The following is a 17,770-nucleotide window of genomic DNA, read 5'->3' as shown; positions in this document are numbered from 1 at the left end:
ATTGGTGCCCGCCAATACTGTGGGCGGATGCTTCGAGAACTCAAATGGGATTCCCTGCAGGGAAGACAATGTTCTATTCGAGGAAGCGACATCTCAAGCTGACCGCAGGAAGTTTCAACCGCCGCCAACATACATTTCACATAAGGACCACGAAGATAAGATACGGGAAGCTAGCGCTTGTAGGAAGACACGTAAGTTGTATATTTCTCTTGTTTAATTGCGCGTAGGGTAGGAAAGGGAATGACCCGCAGTGATCCTCCGCCGCCTACCGTACGATGACTTGCGAAGTAAATTTAAAGAACTAAACGTAAATTTAGTCCAACTAGTAAGATGTTAGTCCATCCATTTACATGCACACAAAACTCACAGAAAAATGTTGTCTCTGATTTACCTAGAAAACAAAAGACAGACCTTCTTCTGCTGATTGTCTCTCTGTAGAAAACTTGTATTAGCCCCTAATTTTCTCATTACAGTCCATACGCAAGACGTATGTGAGAGGTTATAATACGTTTTCCCACAATAGAAGAAACGGTAGGGAGCTCACCTCCCAAACCCCTGTTTCGCCAGAGTATCGCTTACCAGTCGCATTCTCACGAATCTTATAGTCTTCGATGTACAGCGCCTGAAGCCACCAGATTACGACGAGTAAGAGATATCCCCCACTGAGTTATAGACCCCTGCTGATTCTCTTGGAATCTCATCACATACCGACATCACTATTCCATTAGGTAGAAGGCCGGAAATGGATCGCTATCACAACGAGAAAAATAGCACACTAACGTAGACGAGATAAGGCACAAATATGCAGAATATATGCGGACTGCACAAAGAATTTCAAATGCATAACACCTACAATTCATCGATAACGAATGACAGTCTATGAATATCGAGCTGTACGATTCATACGATTACCACACCAGAATACGACAGTGCAATGGTGACCTAATCTTCGTTGACAGCACCGTGTCTCTCTTTTCCCTAGTTATTTATGAAACATCGAACGGACTAAAACTACCAACTATGAGAACACGCAAATGTTACCTGGTTGCGAAGTCAATATGATTTTACGGAATTTACTCTTCCAGTATATCGGAGTAACAAATACTGTCTGTGTGTTGATATCAATTTGTTGATATCAAGCATAAGTGGTGATCCCATTAAATACACATGTATTTGTGCAGTGGAGCAGGTGGCTAGTGATTGAAGTTCTGTCACCTGTACTGGAGGAAGCCCATCAGTCACATGGAGACGGTTCTTGTTTTGTTGTTTCACAAACAGTTTGATACATTGTCTTTTCCTGTAACATATCGAAGCAGTGCATTGCTACAACAATGTACATAGCCATACAGTTTCGATACAAAAAATAAAAACACCTACAGCCGTCCTTATGATTTTATTTTATTTTGTCGCTACCAGTTTCAACACTTCATTGCGTCATTTTCAGGCTGTTTTGATGAGGTACAGGTTGATATGATCCTCATGCATAACCAATCAGTTGCCAACATTACTGGATACGCAGATAATATGTCAGCACACCAGCCATCAACTGACAACTGACACGAGAACCACATCTAAAGATATGTTTCAGCGAATATCATCATAAGAAAAAATCAGAAGGACGGCTGTAGGTGTTTCTAATTTTTGTCACGATAGTAAACGGCCGTCGTCCCAGTGATTTCCTGCTAAAAGGATGGACATACAAAAGCCATACTTTTTGGTTTTCTACCAACACTTTGAGGTGTGCATCAGGTGCTAAACACACATTAACATGCTTTGATCCATTGTCTCTCACAGAAAGTTGAAGACCACACAGCATAAACTACGCTGCTCACACAGCACACAGGATGGTTGAAATAAAAGACAGAAGCAGTGTTTGTTATTCACAAAAACATATTGAAACTGGAAGAGTTTGTGGGCTTTTGGACCGTTCCCAAATAGTTTTTCGAAGGTGATGACCTCTACATTTAATCTCATCTTACACAGTAACAGGGCAGTAGATGTCTCATTATTCCATTTTTAAGAGACCAAGAGCTTTGATTCCTCATATTGCAGCCATGTGCACGATCACTCTTTCGGTGCTGGGCTTTCCCAGAAGGTTTACTCTCATCAAATCTCTACCCATCTCAAACAGATGGCGTCAGTCAATCACTATGTGGTAATCAACAGCATACCAATGAACGGACGGGAAGGAAAAGACACCGTCGATATGGGGCGATGTACTGTAACAAGCGCCATAGGTGATGCTGAGGTCAATTTCACCAATTTTTACAGCTTTTCCGTAATACGTCAACCGATGACTTGGTTGCTTGTGAATGTAGGTAGATGACTCTGCAGTACATCCATTCATTGATAATTCTCGGGCATATACACGAAAGTGTACCTGATAGCGATCTATACTGAGGCAGGTTATCTACGTATTTCTAGCACTTCGATCATAGTGTGGAACTCACAGTTACGATTGGCCATCTTTCTCTATCTAGATCGGAGTCACATATTGGTCTCGCATTCATAGGATGAGTTAGTTACTGAAAGATCTCTTTGGATTGTCATTGACCAACCCTACCTGTAACAATGCCATCGATTTAGTTTGCAACTGACCGGAAATAGAAGAGTACTATACAACTACATCCACCTCCCATGAAGGAACAGAGAGAGCTGAGTCTGTATCTGCCGCTCAGCGAAGACGGTTCGGCATCAATCTTACACACAGCATCCACCCAAGTGCACAATGTCTCTTCAGTTGCGTTAACGTTGAGGTGGTTAGCTCTCTTCAACGGTGTATAGCAGGTATGGGAGTGTTTTGGTGATATAACAGACGGTTAAGAACAAACGTTTGGTTTATGCATGATGGAGATCCAGACGAACGGAGTTTGAAATATTTTACGTAGATCAATTGGGATATCAATCCTCAAGTATTGGTTCAAATGGCTGTGAGCACTATGGGACTTAACTTCTGAGGTCATCAGTCCCCTAGAACTTAGAACTACTTAAACCTAACTAACCTAACGACATCACACACATCCATGCCCGAGGCAGGATTCGAACCTGCGACCGTAGCGGTCGCGTGGTTCCAGACTGTAGCGCCTAAAACCGCTCGGCCACTCCGGCCGGCCCTCAAGTATTGTTCTGGTGTCTGGAGACAGTGCCAAGAAGGTATTCGAAGAGAGAAATGTTCACAGAACATAATCGCATGCTCTCCTAAGGCTACGTGATTCTGCGCTTAAACCCACTATAATGTTTTACCCAGATCGTTTCCGACATATTACCCGTGCAGAGTGCAACAATCACAATACACTAATGCAGGACCTATACGCCGAACATCTGCCATACATCCACCATGCGAGTGTTCTATCCCACTCACAACGGTGACAAACTTCAAGATGGTAAAAGGACTTCTTTCTACATCTTATAGACCAAAGAAAAACATATATTCTTTCAGATACATGCCGAATATACTTTCCGGAGAAGTATAGCACCCAGTGCTGACATCCGATTTCGTTTCAGATATTACTCAGCATGCTGAACTAACTGCGTAGACAGGATAACTGTTGAGAAAATATACACACACGCAGGGTTTGCAGTACCTCACAAACCTCTGTCAGTGACTTAGAAAAGGCGACTGAAAAATTTTATGTAAATCATTTCTGTCAACAATTCTGAGGTATTATCCCAGCGTTTGGTGTCCATACCAAGAAGATATCGGACCGAGAGAAATCATCGTGGAACATAAAAACATTCCAAGGGCAACAAGTTTCTCCACTTAATCACGCTATAGTGCAAGAACTGTGCTATTTCCGACCTATTAGTCGTGTTTAATGCAAAGCTGTAAATGTTCCAATGTAAGAAACATATTTCCAGAGCATGACATACATTCTTCCTACGGTCACAAACCATAAGGTGATGAAAAAACTACCCTGCACACTAAAGAAAGAAAGAGTCTTTGTAACCCAAACACTACATGGGTTCCCAGTCGTGCTGTTTGCGAAGTTCAAGCCTGTTACAGTTCCAAAATAATGATATGTTCATAACAATTTTATATAATGATCATCGGCAGGTGAAAATGCATACGAGAAATGAGTGACATCTTAGGAGGAGTTTTATAACACTGGTGCGAACATAGCAAAATATCTGAAACGTAATTGTGTAAGTAGGCTGTTTATGTTTTCTCTATGTAAGTAGGCTGTTTATGTTTTCTCTATGTAAGTAGGCTGTTTATGTTTTCTTTATGTATGTAGGCTGTTTAGGTTCTTATATTGGTAACGCCGCCGCCACGTAGCGCTCTCTGTATGAAAATGAAATCACTGGCTATGTAAGTAGGCTGTTTAGGTTTTTTATTGGTAACGCCACCTCTGTATGAAAATCACTGGCTGTGCTGTGCGCAGTCTGTTCTAGTTTGCATTGTTGTCTGCCATTGTAGTGTTGGGCAGCGGCAGCTGGATGTGAACAGCGCGTAGCGTTGGTCAGTTGGAGGTGAGCCGCCAGCAGTGATGGATGTGGGGAGAGAGATGGCGGAGTTTTGAAATTTGTCATGAACTGCTATATTTATATATGATGATATCAAGGTAAATACATTGTTTGTTCTCTATTAATATCTTTCATTTGCTAACTATCCCTATCAGTAGTTAGTGCCTTCCATAGTTTGAATCTTTTATTTAGCTGGCAGTAGTGGCGCTTGCTGTATTGCAGTAGTGGGAGAAACGAAGATTATTGTGAGGTAAGTGATTTAGTGATTTGTGAAAGGTATAGTTTAATGTTAGTCAGGGCCATTCTTTTGTAGGGATTTTTGAAAGTCAGACTGTGTTGCGCTAAAAATATTGTGTGTCAGTTTAAGCACAGTTTTGTATAAATTGTTCAAAGGGGACGTTTCATATGGCGATCTGCACAGTTTTCTGAATTCTTCTTGGAAGAAAAACATGTTTTAGTAGTAACTTTTGTGGTATAGCAACAATGAGACAGCCTTTTTCGTGGCATAACAATACGTTACTGTACAGTACTTTCTTCATCACGCCAATAAGCATAATAACTACGATATCTATACACAAAGCATTTCTCTTTTGTTTATCATGTGGTAAGTACATTGACTTCTGCAGAACTTAGCTTTCGGAGGACGATAACTACGACACTTCCACAGAGATTACGTTGCGACAAAATGCACAGTTTAGCGCTACAGTACACGCATTTGAGTGATTAATCTTATACTTAAAACACTTATTTTTAAAGATTTTTTTTAATTACAAAGAAAGTTTTCCGTGATACATTTCATTCCATTGCTGTAATTTGTAACACCTGGGAGTATAATTACATTTATCCTCGGGGGGGTTACACACTTACTTTGTGTACCATGTGTTTGGCAACCACAAGGAACCCTAGCTAATATGGTATTTGCTTATACAACTTTACACATCGGTACCATATTTCTCTAACACACAAATTACCCAGCTATCTGATCATTTAACTGAGAGAGACAAACTTTTTTTTACTACATCAGTGACAGATGTTTACGTAATTACACCGTTGGATAACTTCACACTTACGAAATTGTATTTTGTCTGTACTGTGTGAACTCTTCATAGTTTTTCGGACCCATTGTGATACTATGAGAGTTTTGAATGATGTATTTGGTATGAGATCATGATTTTTAAAGTACGTTTGAGGCAGATGACACTTTTGATATGAGCAGAGAATTTTTTTAGGTTTTGAAATTATAGGAGGAAGCTCCGACGATTTTGAGATTTGACTGAGGTGTTATGATGTTATTTTTACGACGACGATGTGTATTATGCTGCTGAGGTATGTTTATGATTAATAGGCTGAGGCTATATGAGTTATTTGATTATGCTTCATATTTATAATGACGAAATATTGACGAGTGTCGATGGATACGTATATGTGTAATAAGGTAAGGAGTAATGAATAGTGGGTAGGGACTCTTGACTTGTGAAACAGGATGTTGGAAACCAAGAATCGTACTTTAAGAGTTATGAAATGTGCGTAAATGCGTGACTGTATCACAATGCTGACGAATATTTTATTTGGACACTTATATTTATAGGATTTTCTTTCTACAGATTTGCAACGCTAATTCTTGACCTGTGAAATATTTTTATATGAGACTGTCACTGTAACGGAAACTGCTGTCGTAAATATTTCCGTAAGAAAGTTAAGTGACCACCTGCACGTAATGCGTCGCGGGCACCCACCTGGGTGACAGCTGCCCGAAAAAAAAGCCATTAGCCTTTCAGCGGCACAGGTAGAAAAAAAAGAAAAAAGGCAGGCCTTATCCTCGCCATTGACATTCCTTTAGAGAAAATATTGCAAATGCGAAACCCTCATTACTCCCATTAACCTTGCTATTGACATTCCTTTGTAGAAAGCATCACAAATATTACGCGCTCATTACCTGAAAACATATGATTACTCGTACTTTGTGCTAATTACTGAAATGCTTATGAATTGAAGGGAAATATTCGTATATCTGCACACCTGATTATGACAAGTGTCTTTCTACGAGAGTTGAGAGCTACTGACTTACGAAATGCCACATAGCTATTGAATGATGTTTTCATGCTTTGGTTTGCGTAATTGCTTATTTCATTTGATATCTGGTTTCCAGCTGTGTTGCAGCATTGCTTTTATAAAATGAAATGCATTTGCTAATGTGAACACTTTCTGTCAACAGATCTATTAAATAATTTTGTGATCCACATTCTTCAAAAAAGGAGCACTTGGAAAGGAAAGAACAATAAGAAGGGACTAGTAACAGTAACTGCACACATAATATTCTTTTCAAGTACATGGTAATATTTCTTTTACAATAAGTTGTTGTGGTGCACCACTTTAATTACATAGACATTAAGATGTGAATATACATTTCCCTTATCTGCATTGTTGTTTTTACTGTAATATTTTTTCTGCTTGAGCTATGTCATGTTTAGGTATACGGATAAGTTACTGCTGTTTTTCCAGGCGTAGTGTTACTGAATTTGACTTTGTGTTACTCTGCTAAGCCAATTTTACTACTCATTTATTTTTCTTGTTGCTGCACATTGGCTCATATTAGTTGTAATGTTGCATTGCTTGGTAATTTAGATTTACTGTAGCTTGCTTTGCAATTTTCCATTTTTTTGGTCATTGTTGCTTGTGTTACTTATTTTGTGCTGCTGCATTGCCTTGTCCCTTAGTTTAGCATCTGAGCTCAGTAGATTTAAGTTAGCTTAAGAGGGGGTAGACTATATAAGAAACTGACTATGGAGAATAGGTATAGAATGCATTGAGAAGTTATACAAAAAAAAGTACAGAGAACAGGTTTAGGTAGGATTTTCTTGGAAATAAATGTTGAGGTGAGAAATGTGTGAACATATAAATACAGAAAGCATGCTTAGATAGAATTTTTTGGTGGAAACAAAGGATGAAATAAGAGGAAAGATATATGAAGTTTTGGGTTGGACTGCAGTACCAAATGTTACACTCAAAACGAACCCTATCCTTTCCTATTGGTGTTATCCCACTATGTGTTTGTGTACCCTTGTGTAGTTGTTTTCTTCCTGTCTCTGTGTAGTTTCATAGAATTTTTTCCTCTTTTAATATTAAGCTACATTCACTATGATGAGGAATACTGTTATCCTCAAATATAATTGGCAATAATAATATGTTATTTACTTTGTAAAGATGTTAGACATTATTCATTCTGTTTAAATGCTCATGTGTGAAGTTGATGTTTCACAAGTTATTCTGATCTTCTATGTATGTACTCATGTCATAATTCCTGTAACACTGACGTATATGTTATTTCGATTCTTTTGTAAAGCCTATATTACTACAAATGTTATCTGTATTATTATTATTTTAATGATGTATTTTGTACCTTTGTAATTGTATTCTTATGTTATAAAATTGTAATTGTCACCAGTTCATGATATTATTAACTTGTTAGTTACATTTCACTGCACACGTTTCTGTTGGTCATAGTATATGGACAATATGTGAGAAGTTGGGACTGTTAGTGTTTGCACGTGTGTTAATAATTCAGCAAGGGACTGGATAACAGCATTGCTGGTTCTAAGGACAATTCCAAAAACTTTGTGAATGCACAAGTGGTGGTTATGGACTTGCTATATTATCCGCAAGACTCTTCAATGGTGATTGTGCACCTGCACAGTCACAACACATGGCTGCTGGCCATCTCTACAAGGACTACAGTGGGTCTGCATCTTTGATGACCCACCAATACCATTATTTCCACAAGGACTACAGTTGGTCTACCCCTTTGCTGACTCACCAATACCATTATTTCTACAAGGACTGCAGTGGGTCTGCACCTCTGGTGGCCCACCAATACCGTAATATCTACCAGGACTACAGTGGGTCTGCTCTGTGATGACCTACCTACCAATATTCTTCAAAACTTCGAATGACTCTGCTGTGGGTTTGCTCCATTGTGGCCCATTACCTGTCAGCATGTCAAGAGTCAGCACTGTCTTTCCATTGGAAGGACAACACTACTTCTTCAAGACAGCATGGAAATCCACTACTTCTGTGTGCATTTTCTTTTACTGTTCAGACTTTGAAAAAAAAGGAAAAACACTGTAATTTTACTGTGATGAATCAGGACTGTCTTTATAGACAGTGAGAAAATTTTAGCTTTTGACCAACATTGTATCAATAAGTGTGTGCATTTGATTTCTTTGTTATTGTAATTATGAAAAATTTTATCAAATCATTATTGGCCACTGCCCAAAAAAAATTTGTAAAATTTTTTGTGGGGAGCATGGGGGCTATGTAAGTAGGCTGTTTATGTTTTCTCTATGTAAGTAGGCTGTTTATGTTTTCTCTATGTAAGTAGGCTGTTTATGTTTTCTTTATATAAGTAGGCTGTTTCTGTTCTTATATTGGTAACGCCGCCGCCACGTAGCGCTCTCTGTATGAAAATGAAATCACTGGCTTTGTAAGTAGGCTGTTTAGGTTTTTTATTGGTAACGCCACCTCTGTATGAAAATCACTGGCTGTGCTGTGCGCAGTCTGTTCTAGTTTTCATTGTTGTCTGCCATTGTAGTGTTGGGCAGCGGCAGCTGGATGTGAACAGCGCGTAGCGTTGGTCAGTTGGAGGTGAGCCGCCAGCAGTGATGGACGTGGGGAGAGAGATGGCGGAGTTTTGAAATTTGTCATGAACTGCTATATTTATATATGATGATATCAAGGTAAATACATTGTTTGTTCTCTATTAATATCTTTCATTTGCTAACTATCCCTATCAGTAGTTAGTGCCTTCCATAGTTTGAATCTTTTATTTAGCTGGCAGTAGTGGCGCTTGCTGTATTGCAGTAGTGGGAGAAACGAAGATTATTGTGAGGTAAGTGATTTAGTGATTTGTGAAAGGTATAGGTTAATGTTAGTCAGGGCCATTCTTTTGTAGGGATTTTTGAAAGTCAGATTGCGTTGCGCTAAAAATATTGTGTGTCAGTTTAAGCACAGTTTTGTATAAATTGTTCAAAGGGGACGTTTCAATTGGATGTCAGTACTGGGCGCTATACAACTCCAGAAAGTATATCTTGCACGTATCGTAAAGAATCTATGTTTTTCTTTGTTGTAGAGGGAAGTAGTTTTATCATCTTGAAGTTTGTCACCGTAATGAATGGGACAGAAAACTTGCAAGATGGTTGTATATCAGATGCTGGACATACGTATTCTGCATTAGAGTATTAAGAGCATAGCACTCCGCATGACTACTACTTCGGAAACCGGATGGCTTGAACATTACAATGTGTTAAGGTGCAGAACCGTGTAGCCTTAGGAGTGCGTGTGTTCATGCTCTACGACCATTCCTCTCTTGCCAATACCTTCTTGGTACTGACTCCAGACATTAGAACAATACATCAGAATTGATAGCACAGTTGCTTCAAACTCTGTCTGTCTGGGGTTCCATGATGCATAAACCACACGTTTCTTCTTAACCGCCTGTTACATCAGCACCGTTCCTCCTGTCTACTATACATCGATAAAGAGTCCTAACCTCCTCAATATGTCTGCAACTGGAGAGATCTAGGTAGTTACTGCGGAGATTTTACATGTAGGATGTGGTTTTCCATCTCCGTAATTGTTATGAGATGTATGAAACACTGTAGCTAGAGAGAAGTTGGGAGCCGTAAGGTAAATAAATATGAAATAAATATAAAATAAATATGATTTATTAGCAGTTTCCTCAGAAGATCTTATAATATCCCTTGAAGTAGAAAAGTTTTCAATAAGTATGACGATACTTTTTTTCACTGAAAGCAGGTAGGTTTTATTCAGGATTTCAATACACCATATTATTCTCCGCTAATTTGGTACAAAAACCTATTTTTCAACATAACCTCCGTTCCATGCGATGGCCTTACATTTCGTTGTCGGGATGAACCGTACGCCCGCATGGTAACAGTCTGCTGGTCGCCGTCAGAGCCAGTGTCTTTCTGCACCAATAACCTCAAAATCATCCACGTACTGCTTCACACAGAGTGGATCCTTCATTGGGCCGAAGAGATGGAAGTCGGAAGGTGCGAGATCCGGACTGTAGGGTGGGTGAGGAAGAACAGTCCAGTGAAGTTTTGTGAGATCTCCTCGGGTGCGCAGACTTGTGTGAGGCCTTGCGTTGTCATCGAGAACTTCGTTCGCATTTTTGTGTCGACCCACACACTGAGTGCATCACAGCAAATTTCAGAGTTGATCGTTGCACCATGACAGAGGACATCAACCAGAATACCCTGTTCAGAGTCCCAAACGTCATCACCATTCCTTTATCGGCTAAGGATGCGAAATTGAATTTTTTCATTGGAGGAGAGATGATGTGCCACCACTCCAGTACCTGCCGATTTGACTCCGGTTCGAAGTGGTGAACATATGTCTCTTCACCTGTGACGATATTCGATAAAAATTGTCCAGATCAGCCTCGTAACGAGCAACCATTTCCGCACAGGTGGTCCTTCTTTGATCTCTAAGGTCTTCTAATCGGCGGTGAAGGACCCAGCAGATACATACCCAAACTGGTAGACGAGTATGTCATCACCACCAGTAGAGACGTCTAATTGAGCAGCGATGTGTTTGCCTGTGATCCGTTGATCACCTCGAATGTCTGTACGTTTCAATGTATAGGCCGGCCAACATGAGGGAGATGGGACTGGTTGGCAAGACATTGTTGCGATGATGTGTTATCGAGCTTTTGTTCATTGCCAGATCTCTGTAGACATTCTGCAAGCACCTATGAATGTCAGCGATGCTCAGGTTTTCCATCAAAAGAAACTCAATAGTAGCTGTTTGCCTGGAACGCATACCCGTTACAGATGCCATTTTGAAGGCAACTTACAATATGCGATCAAAAGTATCCGGACACCCCCGAAAACATACGTTTTTCGTATGAGGTGCATTGTGCTGCCACCTACTACCACCTACTCCATCTCAGCGACCGCAGTAGTCATTAGACATCGTGAGAGGGCAGAACGCAGCGCTCCGTGGAACTGACGAACTTCGAACGTGGTCAGATGTTTGGGTATCACTTGTGTGTCTGTACGCGACATTTCCACATTAGTAAACAAACCTAGGTCCACTGTTTCCGATGTGATACTGAAGTGGAAACGGGAAGGGACACGAACAGCACAAAAGCGTACAGGCCGACCCCGTCTGTTTACTGACAGAGCCCGCTGACAGCTGATGACGGTCGTAATGTGAAATAGGCAGTCACCTGTCCAGACCATCATACAGGAATTCCAAACTGTACCAGAATCCACTGCAAGTATTATTACGGTAGGTGAGAAAACTTGGTTTTCTTGGTCGAGCAGCTGCTCACAAGCTACACATCACGCCGGTAAATGCCAAACGACGTCTCGCTTGGTGTAAGGAGCGTAAACATTGGACGATTGAATAGTGGAAAAACGTTGCGTGGAGTGACGAATCACGGTGCAGAATGTGGCGATCCGATGGCAGGGTGTGAGTATGGCGGACGCCCGGTAAACGTCATCTGCCAGTAAAATTCTTAGGCGGTGGTGTTGTGGTGTAGTCGTGTTTTTCATGGAGGGGACTTGCACACCCTTGTTGTTTTGCGTGGCACTATCACAGCACAGGCCTAAATTGATGTTTTAAGCACCTTCTTGCTTCCCACTGTTGAAGAGCACTTCGGGGATGGCGACTGCATCTTTCAACACAATCGAGAACCTGTTCATAATGCATGGCCTGTGGTGGTTACGCGACAATAACATCCCTGTAATAGACTAGTCTGCACAGAGTCCTGACCTGAATCCTACGGAATACCTTTGGGATGTTTTGGAACGCCTACATCGATACCTCTCCTCAGTGCAGCACTCCGTGAAGGATGGGTTTCCCCAAGAAACCTTCCAGCACCTGATTGAACGTATGCCTGCGAGAGTGGAAGCTGTCATCATGGCTAACGCTGGGCCTGCGCCATATTGAATTCCAGCATTACCGTGGAGAGCGCCACGAACTTATAAGTCATTTTCAGCCAGGTGTCCGGATACTTTTGATCACATAGTGTATATCGCCACCACCTATAGGAAGTTCATGAAGCTATAGGAGCTGAAGCTGGAATATACTACGATGTCCTGTAGCAAATACTGAATTTTTTCGGGGAGAAAAGAATTGAGAAAAATAAAGTGTCGCGATACTTATTGAAAGACCCTTGTAAATGGAAAATAGAAAATTACAGGGAAGCTTCATTAAATAATTGTAAATTGAAAACATTTGCAGTTAACATTTGAAAGCATGGCGTTGCGTCGATCTGTCGAAATTATTTCAATAAGACAGAGTCTGAAAATTCAGCCGTTACCACAAACACAGAATATTTTCAGTTAACAAGAGCTCGAAAGAAAAATACGTGGGTAATCAACATATCTGAGACGGGCAAGCCCAGAAAATTTAACAACAAAAGGATAGCCATAACGTATAGGGAATTTATTATGAAAAAGAGCGAAAGGCACGTGTATTCGATCATCACACGGTCATCAGCAGACGTTCATCCATGCTGACGGACAACGGCTGTTTGTGGAATATGGAACCGTTGAATGACGATAGTCAACTGCTCAACGGTTCTTGTTCCGTATACAGCTATTGCCCATCCGAAAGGTTGAATGTTTGAAAATGATCACTTTGTGTGCAAAACTAATCACTTTTAATAAACGTGTCTTCTGATCTAGACTGTTCCGTAATTAATTTCAAATGTTACATTGTGATAGTTGATTTTCTCCGGTAACATTTTGAAAGGTGGCTACACTGAGCCACAGCGCCAGAGATTGCGCCAAAGAGTATTATTCAGCCGCCTCCACGGAGTGCTTGGGGAGAGCTCGTAGTAGTCAGTGCCTGTCGAGGACTCGTGGTGGTCAGTTCTTGGGGAGAGCTCGTAGTAGAGTGTTTGTTGAGATGTGCTAGTAGGCAGTGCTTGCTGAGATGTGATATTGGAGATTCTGGTTGAGATGTGGTAGTAGCGAGTCGGTGTGGAGAGATTGTAATGTTTAGAGTGCTTTTCATCAATATAAATTAAGGTAACAAACTACTTTTCTTTTTTTTCTCATAATTTCAATGTCCTGAATAATGCGTCATTACAGGTTCAGTCAACAAAGCATCTGGATTGTGTTCTTGTATTAGAGTGTAATTCTGCTTTCCTTACGCAATTATAGTATTTCTATTTTTTAGTTACTTCAGTATAAATGGTATTTAAAATTTCTTGTCTTGTTGAAGAAGAACCGTGCCAGATGTGTACGTTGAGTCACACTCCCACACACAGAACAATTACACTTGTGCTTTGGCTTAGTAGGTTTTATAGTTGCTGGGAACTTAATTAATTAACTGTGTTAACGAAAATTTTCTTTCATTGTTTGTTGTTATTCTATGCAGTCAGATTGCGTAATAATACTAGTCAGGGCCAACCGTTTACGAGACACAGCGTAATCGGACATACAGCTACCAAAAATATTTGCATTATATTTAATTAAGCCCCCATGCACGTGACGACCCTGCCAGGACACTTTTTGACTGTTCGGAAATTTAAGATCTTCCGCAATTCTAAGAATGACATACATCCATGTGCATGGTTAGATCAATTTACGTACGCACTTCCACTAAAGTGGCCATTAAGTCATAAACTAGAAATTGTGTGCGGCTATTAATGTCCTCAGGGGATTCACTACACTAAGTGAATATGTGCCGTAGCGAGCATAGGGCCCCGAGCTGTAGTGGTGCTATTTCCCTTTTAGTTTTCTGTACCGCTGCCTACTCTTTTACTATTCTTTGCATCTGTCAAAAACAACTCTTCGACTATCAGTCTATCTAGAGAGTAAGTAAACAATAACCTGATATGACTATTTTACCTAAATGTGATTTCGTAAATTACCGTTTGGACTTTACCTTCAGCAGCATTCAGTCGTAGTTTAAAAGAAATATTACCTGTTTATCTTTATAACAATATTACTTCATATGTTGACGACATTCTTATTGCTAAACGTTCTTGGAGTGAGCACAACAAAATTTTGGATTCATTGTTACGTATCTTTGCAAGAGTTGGCATTACAGTGAATTTAGAAAAATCTGAATTTGGTCGTTCTCAAGTGAAATTTCTCGGTCACATTATTTCTACAGAAGGTATCCTTCCTGATCCAGAAAAACTAGACGCTATTCGTAATTATGCTGTTCCTACCACAAAACGTCAGGTTCGTAGCTTCCTTGGTGTCTGTAATTTTCTTAGACGCTTTGTTAGATTGGACGATTTGGCCACACCTCGTTTATGTGAACTATCTGGAAAGAATTCTAATTGGTATTGGGATGAGGAAGCTCAATCAGAATTTAAACAACTTCGTTATGCTTTAGTTGCTGCTCCACTTCTTTCACATCCGGATTTATCTAAAGATTTTTGTTTGGCGACGGACTCATCATACAAAGGCCTAGGTGCACATTTATTTCAAGAGATAGAAGAAAACGGCGTTGTAGTACAGAAAGCTATTGCATTTGGAAGTAAAGAATTATTCGAAAAGAATTATTCGATTACGGAACTTGAAGCTTTGGCTGTTGTATGGGCTTTCACAAAATTTCGCACATTTTTGTTTGGCAGACATACTAAGGTTTACACCGATCATCGAGCTCTGGAATTTCTTATGTCGACAAAATTAACTCATGGCAGATTGTCACGATGGGCGTTGTACCTACAGGAATTTGATTTTAGTATTGTTTACATACAGGGTTCTTCAAATATTGTTGCTGATGCTTTATCACGTGCACCTATGGGTTTGAAACAAAGTGCTGAAGAGTACTGCAAAGAAAACAATTATTGTTTGATGTATATTCGAGGTGTTGCGTTTGAGAACTTTATTTCGTCTTCGCTCCAGGACATCGCTAAGGAGCAAAATAAGGATCCAATCTGGAAGGACATTAAGGAGAAGTGGAGGAGAAAGGAAAGCGTAGCGATCAGACAGCATTATTTAGTTCGCAATGACATTCTTTTTAAACGAAAATCGGTCGACAACTCTGTTTGGTTAGTTTGTATTCCTGATGAGTGGGTTAATAAGCTGATTTGGTATACGCATTTCAGTTATGCACACTTTGGTCCCAGAAAATGCTTTCATAAATTACGGGAAAATTGCTACTTCAGAAATATGGAAAAACGTATTCGATCTGTTCTGGCCAAATGCAAATTATGTCAAAAGGCTAAGCCGCCAACAATTTCTCACAGAGCAGCGTTGTTTCCTATCATTCCAGCGAAATTAAAGGAGATGGCTGCAGTTGATTGGTTCAGTCCAGTGGTTCGTTCTACTAATGGTTTTGCGTACATTTTCGTAGCAGTGGAGTTGACATCAAAATATGTGTGTTTTACACCTTTACGCAAAGCAACAGCTCGTTCAATATCTAATGCTTTCATTAACCATTTTCTTAAAGAAGTTAGTCATGTTGATAAGGTTATATCAGATAATGGATCACAGTTTCGTTCTAAAACTTGGCTTCGTACTCTACGGCGTCGTAAAATGAAACCAATTTTCATTTCACTTTTTCACCCTCAATCTAGTGCTTCAGAGAGATGGATGAAGGAAATCAATAAATTGTGTCGTCTTTATTGTCATCAGAATCACAGAACGTGGGATCAGTATCTTCATATTTTTCAAAACATTCTGAATGAACTTCCTAATGACTGAACTTCTTTACCGCCTTTACTGATATTAAAAAACAAAGCACTGACAAATCGCATATCCGATATCGTTCCTTTTCCGCCTACACGGAAACTGAGGCATTCTGAAGTTGTGAACATGGCTCTGCAAAATATTGCATCTGCGGCTGCTAGAAGAGAGAAATCAGCTAAACATCCTGGTCGTTTAAAAATCTTGACAGTTGTCGAAAAGTGTTAATTAAGTCTCACCGTTTGTCTCACAAAGGAAAGGGCTTGTGTCGCAAATTTTTTCTGCTTTATAATGGTCCATATAGGATTCGCAAAATTATTCATGATAACACTGTCGAAGTAGAAACTCTTAAATCTCGACGCTCTAAGGGAATACATCATATATCTAACGTTAAAATTTTTGTGGAATGATATACTTTTGAAAAATTTTTGTGGAATGACATACTTTCGAGAAACCAACAGCTACATGTAAACATGCAGAGAGTACAAGGATACCGCCCTGTGTTTTGGCGGCGGCATATACTCAAAGCAACAGTCAAGTCTGCGCGCCGCACAAGGCAGTCGTTGACCGCAAACAATTGCTTCAACGTCACGCGCCTACAGCTGATCGAGCGCTTAGTGCGAATGCACTGACAGCCGGAAAAAAATACACAGTCTAATTTCTCCGACTAAATTCAGTATAAAGCTATAGTGACTTGATGAATTATGTTATTAACATTCAGTATTTTTCAGGATACGGTTCTGTAAAATATTTAAGAACTTCAGGTAAATTCTGTGCGTGTCCGACGTTCAGACGACTTGCTATCGAGAAATTTTCGGGAAGAATGTAATTTTGAAGAAGAAACTAATAAACTAAGAAAGGCAACTATTAATTGAGTTTATTTTTCAGGTAACATATTTCCACTTAGGTACGTACTTTAGACGTAATTTGCTGCTCGCGATTACGTGATTCATACTTTGTGCTAAATTTCATGTTCTATGAAATTATTTGTGAAGCGACGTGCTTGCATACGTTAACTGATCTGGACAATGATAATTCATGAACTGGGTTGTAACTTGTGTATATTATGCAACGCTTGGCTGCACTGCTTTTTCACTGATGTCATATTTTTCTATTATGTGCCTGCTGTGCTTATTTATTTAAATTATAATTGTCACCTGATTAATTGTGCTGACTGTGGATATGTATGTAAGTTACACTTTGTCATTTATCTGCTTGCGCCTTCATGTTTACTTATTAAGATTACATATGAACATTTATTTGCTTATGCTGATATGATGCTAATGACCTGTTTATTACGTAAGATATATGTTTACTGCTATGCGTATGGATTGCATATTTATACATTTCTGTTTGTCGTCACAACTACTCTTTAATTTGGTATATAGAAATGCTGATATACTGTGTATGAACATAGAGTTTAGGTCACATTATTGTATTGATTATAGATTGTTCGCTTGGCAGAGCCTCGTTGTAGGATTTGTGCTGCATCCACTTGTTGACATTCTGTTATCTACTGGTATATTTACTCGCTATTGCATGTTTTGCTTACGCTCAGTGCCTTATATTTTTAAGATAGGAAAATGAACTGCTATAATTCGACATAAACGACATTAGTACAACAAAAC

The sequence above is a fragment of the Schistocerca piceifrons genome, chromosome 4, assembly GCF_021461385.2.
Source record: "Schistocerca piceifrons isolate TAMUIC-IGC-003096 chromosome 4, iqSchPice1.1, whole genome shotgun sequence".
Lineage (NCBI taxonomy): Eukaryota > Metazoa > Arthropoda > Insecta > Orthoptera > Acrididae > Schistocerca > Schistocerca piceifrons.
This window is presented reverse-complemented; position numbering follows the sequence as displayed.